This window comes from Babylonia areolata, chromosome 9 (genome assembly GCF_041734735.1).
Source record: "Babylonia areolata isolate BAREFJ2019XMU chromosome 9, ASM4173473v1, whole genome shotgun sequence".
NCBI lineage: Eukaryota > Metazoa > Mollusca > Gastropoda > Neogastropoda > Buccinidae > Babylonia > Babylonia areolata.
Window position 1 is genome coordinate 35848909 of NC_134884.1, and position 12500 is coordinate 35861408.

The 12500-nt window shown below is 46.3% G+C and overlaps 1 protein-coding gene across 1 annotated transcript in view; it reads left to right on the plus strand.

Moving 5' to 3' along the window:
* Positions 1-12500, plus strand: part of LOC143285413 (cytochrome P450 27C1-like) — a 66095-nt gene that overhangs the window by 38334 nt on the left and 15261 nt on the right. The gene's annotated exons all lie outside the window — the stretch shown is intronic.

Genomic DNA, 12500 nt, shown 5'->3' on the forward strand with positions numbered 1-12500 from the left:
CGGACATGTATGTTCAGCAAGACAGCTTGAAAGCTGAGAGGTTGGCTGGTTCAAAAACGAATTAGATATTTCGCCCGTCCAGAGCACAGTCACACCCCGCTTTTACAGTGCTGTTCAAGCTGAAATACTATCATAACATTCCCACAGTCCAAAGTAGAGGCAGCACACTACTTCCTGCGACGGATGAGAAAAAAAAAAAAAGACGAAGAAAAAATGTAAAAGAAAAGGAAAACAATTTAAAATGAAGGGGAGACGGGCGCAATAGCCGAGTGGTTAAAGCGTTTGACTGTCAATTTGAGGGTCCCGGGTTCGAATCACGGTGACGGCACCTGGTGGGTAAAGGGTGGAGATTTTTACGATCTCCCAGGTCAACATATGTGCAGACCTGCTAGTGCCTGAACCCCCTTTGTGTATATGCAAGCAGAAGATCAAATACGCACGTTAAAGATCCTGTAATCCATGTCAGCGTTCGGTTTGTTATGGACACAAGAACATACCCAGCATGCACACCCCCGAAAACGGAGTATTGCTGCCTACATGGCGGGGTAAAAACGGTCATACACGTAAAAGCCCACTCGTGTGCATACGAGTGAACGCAGAAGAAGAAGAAGAAATGAAGGGGAAATGTATAAAAGGCGAAGAAGCACTGAAGCAAAACAAAAAGAAAAAAAAGAAAACTGCACTCAAGTTTTCGAAGTAAAGAACTAAACAAGCTGTCTTCAGCGTGTTTACGCTCTTGGTATTCAAACACAAGGGCCATTGAGACAGTCTTCAGTGGATATTGGCGCCTTGATTCTCCCGCAGTCGCCAAAGCCTAGGGGGCGAAGATCTGAAGTTTGTGGGGTACGCACAGCGGACAGACATACAAATCCTGGGTCTACGCATTTCCCCTTCAGAGTCAATCAAGTTACAAAACATCGACAGGCAAGAGACAGAGACAGAGACAGACAGAGAGAAAAAAGAAGTCGGCAGTGAAAAGGATATAGGACGAGAAGAATGCCATATAGGACCTCTGGTATGCCCGCACACGAATATATGTATGTATGTATGTACACACAGTCGTACCTCAACCCTCCCCAAACTCCCAGCCCCCTGCTGGTCCAGGTAAAATGGGTGTGGAGCCAAGAGGTCTGTCGTGCTGAGGCCGCGAACCCGTGCGTCTAATTGGATTTATTGTGAGGGGCTGCTCGATTCACTCTCAATGGCTTGAGTCTGTCTACTTGCGTTCGGGTTTATATGTTTTTTGTTGTTGTTTTTTTGGGGGGTTGGGGGGGGGGGGGGGGGGGGGGGGAAGTTGATGTGTCGCTGAGTGTTTTGGCAAACATACTTGATTAAAGGTAGTAGCCACAAGAGAAACACACACACACACACACACACACACACTCACATATACACGCACGCACGCACACACACACACACACACACACACACACACACACACACACACACACACACACACACACACACACTAGACGTGAGAAGATTATTGGAAGGAAGATTAGATATATCTTTGTTTTGTGTTCTCAGTACTTCTCTGACATAGTTGACAGATCGAATGTGACGCAACAGATCTATATATCGGTGCGACAGTGTGCAAAAAGAAGGCAGTGCAACCGAAACCACCTAGTACAGTCGAACTCCTGTCCATACAAACAAGGGTTTAACAAAGTATGCAAGAAAAAGCTGGAATAACTCATAAACGTGTATCAGCGGAGATGCGGCTGTAATCAAATATTAAGTCAAGTTTATACGAATTGTAATTTTTCGTGTGCATATGCAAGCATTCATTCGTTTATTTATTTATAGTCTGTTCATCTAAGAGAGAGGACAAGGGCTGTGAAGGCAATGGCAGCAGCAGCAGAAAAGAGTTCCAGCTGGCACTAGTTGAGGATGGCTCTGTGGTTAAAACGTCTGCCAAAAAGGTGACTCAGTCCTGAAGTGGCTACCACCCTGGAGGCTCGGGTTCGAACCTGCTGAGGACCAGGTTGGAGAAAAAAAAGGCGGCAATACAAGAGCATCCAGGGGTCATGACCTTGGTGCGGCCAGGCCCCCATTAGAGTGTAAGGAGCTAAACGCTTGACTGATAGGGGCTTCTTTTCTGAAGACTCTCCCTAGAGTTCCTTGTTGTGTTACCATGTGGGGTGGGTGTGACGCTAGGAAAGGATGGAGAGGGAAAAGGCAGAGAAAACAGAAAGAGGGAGGGGCATAAGAGTCAGGGACAACCACTTCACCCATCTTCCGCACACACACACACACACACACACACACACACACACACACACCTATACACGCGCGCGCGCCCTCACGCATTCACGCACACATGACGAGGGACATAAGTTAGGTTGAATAAGAAGAGAAAAATGAAAAGAGAGACATCAAGAAGAACAAGGGTTTATATATATATATATATATATATATATATAGTGAGGGAGAGAGAGAGAGGCAGACAGCCAGACATATATGGAGAAAGACTAACAAAGTGAAAAATTATAATTATATATAGACATTTGAGAAAGGAACCCAAGTAGAAGTTGAACACACACACAAATGAAATAGATTATATATATTAAAAAAACAACAACACCGATAATAAAGAATAAAGAGGGAAAAAAGAGGAAGACATGTGTGTGTGTGTGTGTGTGTGTGTGTGTGTGTACTCTTGCAACAAAGAGAGAGAGAGAGAGAGAGAGAGAGAGAGGGGTGGAGAGAGCAGACGAAGGATTTGATAGCAATCTGCACAGAGGGTTCTCAAATGCAGACGCTCCTCCTCTGAATTGTCATGTACGTATAAAATAAAATAAAAAAAAAGAACAGAAGAAGAAAACATAAGGGAGACATTTGAGTCGATGGGGCATCGAGCCCCCACCGCCCCCCTCCCCCCACTCACTCCCCCTCCCCCCCCCAAAAAAAAGGCAGAAGACACAGGTGTACGAAAGAGATAGCCGCGTTGCCCAACAGCGTCAAATGTCGCACTGCATGAGCACGATATATTGCCACGCAGACGCAGTAAAAGGACAAAGTGCAACAATAATTTATTTAAGCAGCACTATCTGTCTCTCAGCATTTTCGGGTTTTTGTTTTTAATCGATAATTTATTTTATTCCATTTTTATTCGCTTTTAACGCCTCCATCCATGCCTTCCCCCCCGCCTCCCCCCCCCCCCCCCTTCGCCCCCCCCCCCCCCCCCAACCAACCTCTTCCTCGGTTGTCATGTTAAAATGGAAATCCAGCCGAGATCAGTCGCACTGAGATAATTCGTGTTCTCTCAATGAAACTTGTCAGCGTGGAAACCAGAAATCGGCTGAAATGAAACACCATCTCAGGCGATTAATTGTCAAGTGTGCAAAAGCATGCCATCATCAGTGCGTTTTGATCTATTTTGGACCTTGAACATTTTGTCACATGGGGTCCTAGTTTAGTACAACAGCATGAGCAACATGTCGATGTTCGAAGTTAGGTTTTCCAGCTGTGGAAGTCGTGAAACTTCAGTGTAAAATAAATAAATGAATACATAAATGAATAGATAGATAGATAGAAAAAAAGGAAAAAGAAAAAAAAAGGGCAGTTGGAGACTTGAGCCAACGAATAGATCAGGGAAAGAAAGAATCGATACGACCAAATGACAAGAAACATGGTCGAGAAATCATGGAAGAATGGCTGTTCTACAACGAAGAGGGAAGTACTACACATTACCAGTGATTTTCAGAATATGCTTCTGAGTCTGATTAAAACAAAAGCTAGCATTTGTTGGAGGCTGAAAGACAATGCTCTCATGAGAGGAAATGGAAAAATGACAACAACAATTACAACAATATCCCTCTCTCTCTCTCTCTCTCTCTCTCTCTCTCTCTCAGGGTCCTTCACGCCAGAATTGCTAATCATTTGTCTCATCTGAGTTCTCATTGCCCTCCAGGAATATGCTTCTATTCGCCGGCCTTTTTACGTAGAAAGGCATGTAAGGACTACTAGATTATATATATATATATATATATATATATATATATATATATATCTCTCTCTCTCTCTATATATATATATATATATTTATCCACCTGTCCACAGGACAACAACAACAGATACAAGAATGATTTGGGGAATTTCTAGCTCTGCACCCACAATGACAACGACAACAACTCCTTTAACTCACTCAGTACGGCCAGTCCTCTCTTCTCCTCTACACAGACCCCTCGGATGTCCAGTGGGTGTCTCAATGGTCCAACCTTTAGCTTCCGTCGTCAGAATTGTGGTATTCTTTGTCAACATTCACCTCTTCAGTGTAAGAACCTTCCGCTTGTAATGTTTTGATGGTGGTAATTGGGGAGAAACGCTGTTAACGTCGTCTCTTTCGCCGTTCGTATGGAGAGAGTTAATAGGTTGTAATGCAGGTGGGGGAAAAACGGTATCAGCTGCAAGGTGAGATATTACGTTGTGTGTGTCACGGCGGGGAAGACAAGTAGACAGACGGAAGCTGTGTTACATACAATCCGACAAACCACTGATTAAGATCTGCATGTGCTTTGCTGGGGTGGGTGTGTGGGTGTGTCTCTGTGTGTGTGTGTGTGTGGGGGGGGGGGGGGGGTATCGCGATGTCTTTGACTTGGGTTGGATTACGTCCCGGACACGTTTTTTTGTTTGTTTGTTTGGTTTTTGTTTTGGTTTTGGTGTTGGTTTTCTTTTGGTCTTTTCTCTTTTTGGTGTCTTCCTTCAGTCGTTTTGTTCTTTGGTTGTTCAGCTGATGTGTACATGCACGCACATATGTATACACAACAGTGCGCTTGCACACACACACACACACACACACACACACACACACACACACACACACACACACACACACACACACACACACACACACACACATGAAGACAGACATAAAACCATAAATCCACCAGGGAAGAAGCTCCAGGAATGCGTGTTATGGTGTGAAGCCAGCAAGGCCAGCTACTGTACATACGTACGTACATAGAGGTACAGCAGAACCGGTGTCTTCCTTCCTTCCCCCTCTCCTCCCCACGAGGCCACAAATCACTCACGGACTCGCCACATTCCAACCAAGGGTCATACACAACAACACAGAGGCCAGATGCGAAGTCAGGGGCACGACTACAAACCACTACAAGGTAGCAGTGGTAGCTTGTTTCTCACAGACACGTGTACAGTTGTACCGCAGACCACAACGCATCAAAAGGGCGCGTTCGCACACTCGTGCCTTTCATCTTTCGCGGGGATGGCCGGCGGTGGGGTGGGGTGGGGTGGGTGGGGGGGACTTAGATTGGAGGGGTGTGAGGATGGGGGCAGGGGCTGGGTAGAGGGGGTTCTGACGCCAGTCGCCTCCCCCCGTATGTATATATGTATGTATGTATGTATGCATGTATGTATGTATGTAAGTCTGTATGTTTATATGCATGCATGCACAGGTCTATGTATTCCAGCGTCACTGACATTTTCCAAACAGTTAATTAAGACGAGACAAAAAGTTGGCCACAATAAGAAACCCATTGAATACGTACTTTTATTTTTGTCCCCGGAGTATATCTTTGAGACGTTTTAGAAAGCGTGTGTGACGAGAGGAGCCAGTGAAAAGACACCTCCACCAAAACAGCAAGGACAGAGATGGTGGCGGAGGTAGGAGGAAGAAGACAATACAATGATCAAGGGAAATGTGAAAGGGGTGGACCACAGCAACATATATGATTCATTTGATTATTTTCTCTTTTCTCTATTCTGCCAGTCGTGACTATTCTGTCCGAGTCTGTGGCAGTTTTACTGGTGAAGCTGTGATGGGCACACTGACAGGATGAAGAGAGACAGAGACGGATTTATTATACTTTTTTTTTCTTCTTCTCCAGACCATAGCCTTGAGAGAAAGGGGGAGAGAGGTGGAAAGGGAGGGGGGCAGACAGATGCATAGTGCATAGTTTGGCCATAGTGATGTTCGTTTTCATTAAAATGAGATCAGAAGAACGACAGAAAGAAGAATAGAAAGTAAACAACAACAACGAGAGAAAAAAAAAAAAAAAAAAAAGAAGAAGAGGAGGAAGAAAAAAAAGAAAAGAAAAGAAAAAAAAGTCGACATCATCCCACAGGATTTTTTTTTCTCGTGTGATTGGTTGTCTTTCTGATCTCTCCTCGTTGCACTCCTTCGGACTCTGCATCTACTTTGTGTCTGTTCCTATACCTCGTTCACTCTGTGTGCTTGTCTTGCTGTCTCTGTCCGTTTGTATTTTTCTCCAGTTCCTTATCCCACTATCTACGTGCCTACCAGTATCTCTCTGCCTGTCTCTGTCTGTCTGTCTGTCTGTCTTTCTCTCTCTTTTATCTCTCTTCTCACTTACGCATAGTCCACTGTATTTGCATATTCGCTCTGCCTTCATCATTTCTGTACACACACACACACAAACACCCGTCCCCCCTCACCCCCCCCCCCACACACACACACACACACGCAGAGCGAGAGAGCGGACGGAATGCATTGCTGTAAAAGCCGTTTTGCGTATTCAGCAAAAAACACCCCAAAATGAGTGAGACGGGCAGTCAGACGGCGGAATGGTCGGTCGAACAGAGAGAGGGTAGATAGAGTCAAGGGAGTGGTGTGAAGCGGAGATAAAAGAAGAAGAAGAAAAAAAAGATCACCTCGTCTGATCCCTCCGTCTGGTGGATCCTGTGATCTTCTGGCTCCCACCCACCGCCCCTTCCGAGACCCTTTAACCAGCCCCTTTATCTCTTACCCCCCCCCCCCCCCCACCTTCTTTTTCTGAATTCCCCACCCCACCTCTTTTTTATTTTTTTTTATTTTTATTTTCCAGTCCACCTATCCAGTTCCGGGACTAATTTGCAAAGAGTAAATCTGAATCAAAGAAAACGTCGACCCATAATTTGTCAGGAGGCAAAATGAAAGAAAGAAAGAAAAAAAGTCGCTGTCTCAAAAATTCCGATTTCATTTGGCATGGCGTATCACTCTGCTGGGACAGTTTCTTTGTCAGGACAGTTTCTTTGTCAGGGCAAGTTGCGGTCCTCTTGTCTTCAGTATAGGGGTGAATGGGTAGGGGGGGCTTTGAGTAACAAGATTGAAGACTTGGTTAAACAGCATCAAAGAGTGACAGATTGGAACTAGGGGCCATACATGACATCTGACCACTCCATCACCACCACCACCACCACCCACACACCGCCACCCCCTCATCTCCACTGCCCGCCCCACCGCTACACGCACCTCAGTTTGGCTTGCTTTGGTTTTTAAACTCTGTTCATTTTAGGCAAAAGTTTACAATGAACAATGATTGGTGTCGACGAGCTCTAAACGCTTTGTACCTTCCATTCAAATAATCATAATACAAGCGCATTTACCAATAAACCCATCAATTTCCTTTTGGCAATACAAATTGTCATTTCAGATATCAATCTACCCTTCCATTCATTCGATTATCGATTGAAATGAATTGTAATGGAAACGGTAGACAAATTGTTTGATTATTAGTTTGATTATTGGCCATTGTAGTCGTGTTCGTTTGTTTATCATTCATTTATCTCTTTATTTATTCGTTTGTTCATCTATTCTTGTATTGATTTATCTATTCATTGTACTTGTGCCTTGTAGGGCTTATGGGGAATCAGCTGGAGAGAGTGCTGTTCTTGTCCTCTCTTTGGTTTAAATAATCTTTAATTATTCAACAATACACATGATTACAATGCAATGAATGACAAAAGAGCATCAACAAGCTTAAAGCTTATACTGTGCTCACAACGTTGCACTTCAATTTTATCATGACGGCTGATGAACCATATTATGACTTGTATCAAATAACATTCATAAACAGTAAGTAATGAAATAATGAAATAAAACAAATAAACAAACAGTACATAATATAGTGAAATAATGCTAATATCAATATTAACATGAGATTAAATTTATTATCACCAAAGTAACTGGCCTAATAGAAGAAAAACACGGAGAAGAAGAAGAAAAGAAAAAGAAAAAGAAAAAAGAAAATGAATATGCCAGTTATACAATGATTGACGACAAAGTTGTGCTAGCCTTTCTTTGATGAAGAGATGGCTTTGCGTTGGTGAAGATTTTTGGTCAAAATAATGAAAGCCATAATTATTTCGCTCTTCCCATTCCCCGATCTGCCAAAGCCTCCAATTTCACCCATCCTGTTTAAATTGTATTTCATTACTTTGTGTCACAACACATTTATCTGTGTGAAATTCGTGCAATTCTTTTCTTTAAAAAGATTCTTCCTGCAAGTTAATTTGTTTTACTATCGAATAGATTTCTTTTGTTTTTACATGATTTTGCTAAGGGTAACGTTTTTGCTGCGTGGGTTCTTTTACGTGCTCAGTCTAAATGCATGCTGCAAACGGGACCTCGGTTTATCTTCTTATCCAAATGACTTGCACCCATATCACCGGTCAAGGTCTTGTGTAGGGTGGGGTAAAGAATAATCCTGAGGAGCTAGTTCCATTGCTCGGACGGAAGAGCCTAGTATGGTCGTAACCCGCTACTAACTGTGTGTAGCATGGAACTAACCAATGGCGAAGTTCGGTCAACGTAGGCGTTTAGTCACGTGTAACTGCCAAAAAGTTAGAACCAAGCAATGCAGCTGACACCTGGTCCGTGTATAGAACTCGAACCCACGGACACCCCGTCCTAATCTGGTGCTTTACCACTAGGCCACGGCTGCCCAGTGCCCGTGGTCCATGGGGAGATGTCTGACCGACGGGATGACCACATCGACGGCGGTGTCGAAGGGACTTGGTTTTGCTTTCATCTTCGTGGGAGTGAGAAACTGGTGCTCCCTTACCCACCCGTGTCTCTCTGTTCCTACCTCCCGCGCCGCTGTGTGCTCTTATTAGAATTTATTAAGGACTTTTTCAGTCATTTGTAGTTGTTGGTAGGATCTTTGACTCTCCCCTGTTTCTGTGTCTGTCTGTCTGTCTGTCTGTCACCCCACCCCTCCTCTCTCTCTCTGTCTCTGTCTCTCTCTCGCCACACGGACACATACACACAGAGATACACCAACAACTGAAACCAAACAAATACTCATACACATACTAGGGAATCACGTGCATCACGTCATACTGCATTGCATCCATCATACCATCACTTCGTTTTGTTTCTTTTGTTTTAAATGACACCACCAGTGCTGTGCACGAAGCTGGAAGAAGTACACTACTGAACCTGGGAGGGTTTGAGACAGGGAAGGTTATAGGGGGAAGTGGGAACCTGAGTGTGCAAGGGATGGAGACGGCAGGGGGAGGGGGGGGGAGAAGGTGGTGAGGGAGGAGTGGAGTGGGAGGCTGGAGAGATAGAGAGAGAGAGAGAGAAAGAGAGAGAGAGAGAGAGAGAAGGCCATCTTGTCCAAACTTTTGCCTCGACTGAAGTCTTTGCAACGGGTCACCAGTGTGCGTGCTTTCCACTGCTTACTCAAGGGCCCACTGGGAGGGAAACCCGATACGGCGACGATGCGCTTCGCGGAGGGGACGGGACCCCGCGGGCCCTTGTATTGCCACTGACTGGGATGTGGCCAAGGTGTTTGGCTGTGGCCCAGTGGTAAGGGCCAAACCATCCATCCACTTAGCGTTGCCGTGGGCCATTGGGTGCAAATCCTTCGCCCGCTGACTTGTTTGACGGTAGAGAGAGAGAGAGAGAGAGAGAGGGAGGGGTGAGTGGGGATGGGGGCGGAAGTGGTGTTGGCGCGCGCTTGTCTGTGTACGTGTGTGACGGGGGATTGGGGGGTGGGGATGGGGGGGATGGGGAGTGGAGTTGTCAGAGAAAGTTCAGACATCAGATGGTGTTACTGTACTTTGGCCACTGATCCATGATACAACAAAAGCACAGATACTACTTACAGAAGGAAACTTGACATATCTATCTGGGCAAATGTGGGATGGATGAGGATATTATTAAGGTATGCATGTGACGTGTGTCGGTGTCTGCTCCGTCGACGCATGTACGTGAGTGCTTTCGTGCGGGTCATTATTATTTTTTTTCCAGTCTGCGTAAGTACTACACAGAATGCGCATGATGACAAAAGCGGGAGACAGAGAGACAAAGTGTATACTAAAACATCCTCGCCTCATCCTCGCTGAAAGCAATATAACGAGAGGAATTAATCTCTTGGCCAGCGAAAAAAAAAAAAATCACTTGAAAGTGACGTATGGAATGTCGCCGTTGCAGCTGTCATCCCCGACCCATCTGCATCCCCCCCCCCCCCTTCCTCCCCCACGCTCTGCTTCGCTGTCCCGCCTATTACCCCCCCGCCCTGCTCACGTGCTTCGCCTCTCCCGCTCGCCCTCATTTTCCCCCATCCCCCCCCCCCCCCCCCAAAAAAAACCAACAAACTCTGACGCCGCTCTTCCCCCTCCGCTCCGCTCCCCCTCTCCTTGTGAGCCATTGACAAGGCGACACCCAGGGCCGTGTTATGTGCTGCACCACTTCCCGGACAATGCACACAGGGCTCAGTGTGTGTTTGGGCACAGCAGAGCAAGGCCTCCACAATCCCCCCCACCCCCCATCCCTCCCCCCCCCCCCTTTCCTGCCCAGTCCCCTCCTCCATCCCCTTTCCCTGCGCAACCCTTCCTCTCCTCCCCTCTATCCCTGTCCCCAACCCTCTCTCTCTCTCCCTGTCTCTCTCTGTCTTTCATTGAGACCGGGACTAATTGAAAACTGATTTAACAACTATAGCTACTCACTCACACTCCATGTGAGATTTTTTTTTCTCCCCTCCTCCTGCCGTAGTGCACTGCCCCTCCTTTAAAAACAACAACAACAAACGTTATGTTCACAACACGCAGTCCTAATGTTGTCCCCCCAACACCTCTGATCGAGAGGAGACAGAGCGGCGCCATTTTTGTGGAGCTCTTTTATGCGACGGGGGCGCTGAAGTGGGGTTTCAAGGGTGCTTCATCAACCCACTCGGGGTCTTTCATAACACCTCCAACAAGGAGAGAGAGAGAGCCATGGAGAGAACACACACACACACACACACACACACACATACAAACACACACACACATACAAACACACGCACGCGCACGCGCGCGCGCGCGCATTCACAGCAGGGGGAACCCTCCCATCCCTTACACTCATTCCCACCAGGTCGTCCTCGTCCACCCACCTCTCCCTCCCTCCTCCATTTCCGAAGCTCCCTTGTCCTCGACTCCCCGCCCCCTCCGCCCCCCACCCCTCGCCTCCCCATCCCGTTTAGTACCGATGTTCGGTAATGAACGCAGCAGTCTGCTCCATGCAACATCATGCCTTTTTTATTTTTTTGTTTTTATAACTAATAATAATACCAGCCACAACTCCAGGTATGAAGAAGAATGTCAGTCAGTGACGTGCAGCTGCACTTTCCCTCCTTCATCCAGCCACTGCCCCCTCTCTGTCTCTCTGTCTGTCTCTGTCTCTCTCTCTTTCTGCGCGCGCTTCTTGCAAAGTGAGACGCCAAAGAGCGAAATATGAGAGATGGTTAGAAAAAAAAACCGAAAGAAAGAAAGAAAAAGACAATCAGGCGAAATATGACACAGGAAACTGGTGTCAAGGGACCCAAATAGGGAGAACTCGTGACATCTGCCGCTCGTGCCTTGCCACTCAGTGAAACAGTGGATGACCCCATACTGGAGAGTGGCCACCGTACGAAGTGGATGGACTCTTGCCGCTGCCACCTGTAGAGTAGGGGACCGTTGGTACCGTTTCTTTTAGCGGTAACAACTGTTATCTTTTTGTGCGCCCATCACGAGGTCGGTGATTCTCACCAAACAGGCTGGTCCTTTTTGATTAAACTTTGGGCGTCTCCTTTACGAAATCCATCAGATTTTTTTTCTTCTTTGATTTTACTTCTCTTCATTTGAAATGTTCGTCTATGATTCCATCCTCAATCTAACCTGCCCCCCCCCCTCACCCCCCCCCCCCCCGCCGCCCCGCTCGCCCTCCCCAACTTACCAATCATTGATTCCATCCTCAGTCTAACGTGCACCTCCCCCACCCCCATTTCCAACTCACCAACCATTTTTTCCCGCCTTCCACTTTCACCCCTTAAAATGTGAACATTGATACTTCAATTACATATCCATTGATCACCAGTATGTGTGGCGGGACATTAAGCGGGGTTCCATCCAGGCAGTATTTTCCTCGTGTTTCGAACATCAGGGACACTCAACTTTCACATGACCAGTCTCCAGAACTGTTGTCACACATGACCAGTCAACTGACCTTGTTGACCTCGCTGAACCGTGAACTTTATGAGAGCTGTTTGTCTCCCCACCCTGTGTGTGTGTGTGTGTGTGTGTGTGTGTGTGTGTGTGTTCGGAGGGAAGGGTGGTAAACCGCACTATCTCAAGATATATTTGGATGCTCTTATTTCAGAGAGTGGCTGCAGGGGGTCTTGAAAACTACAACTCGGCACCACAAAGAACCACTTAAAATGCAGTGTTTTGAAGCCCAAAAACAGACCATACATTTGTTCTTCTCTTGTTTTCCCTCTTCTTCTTTGGTTGTT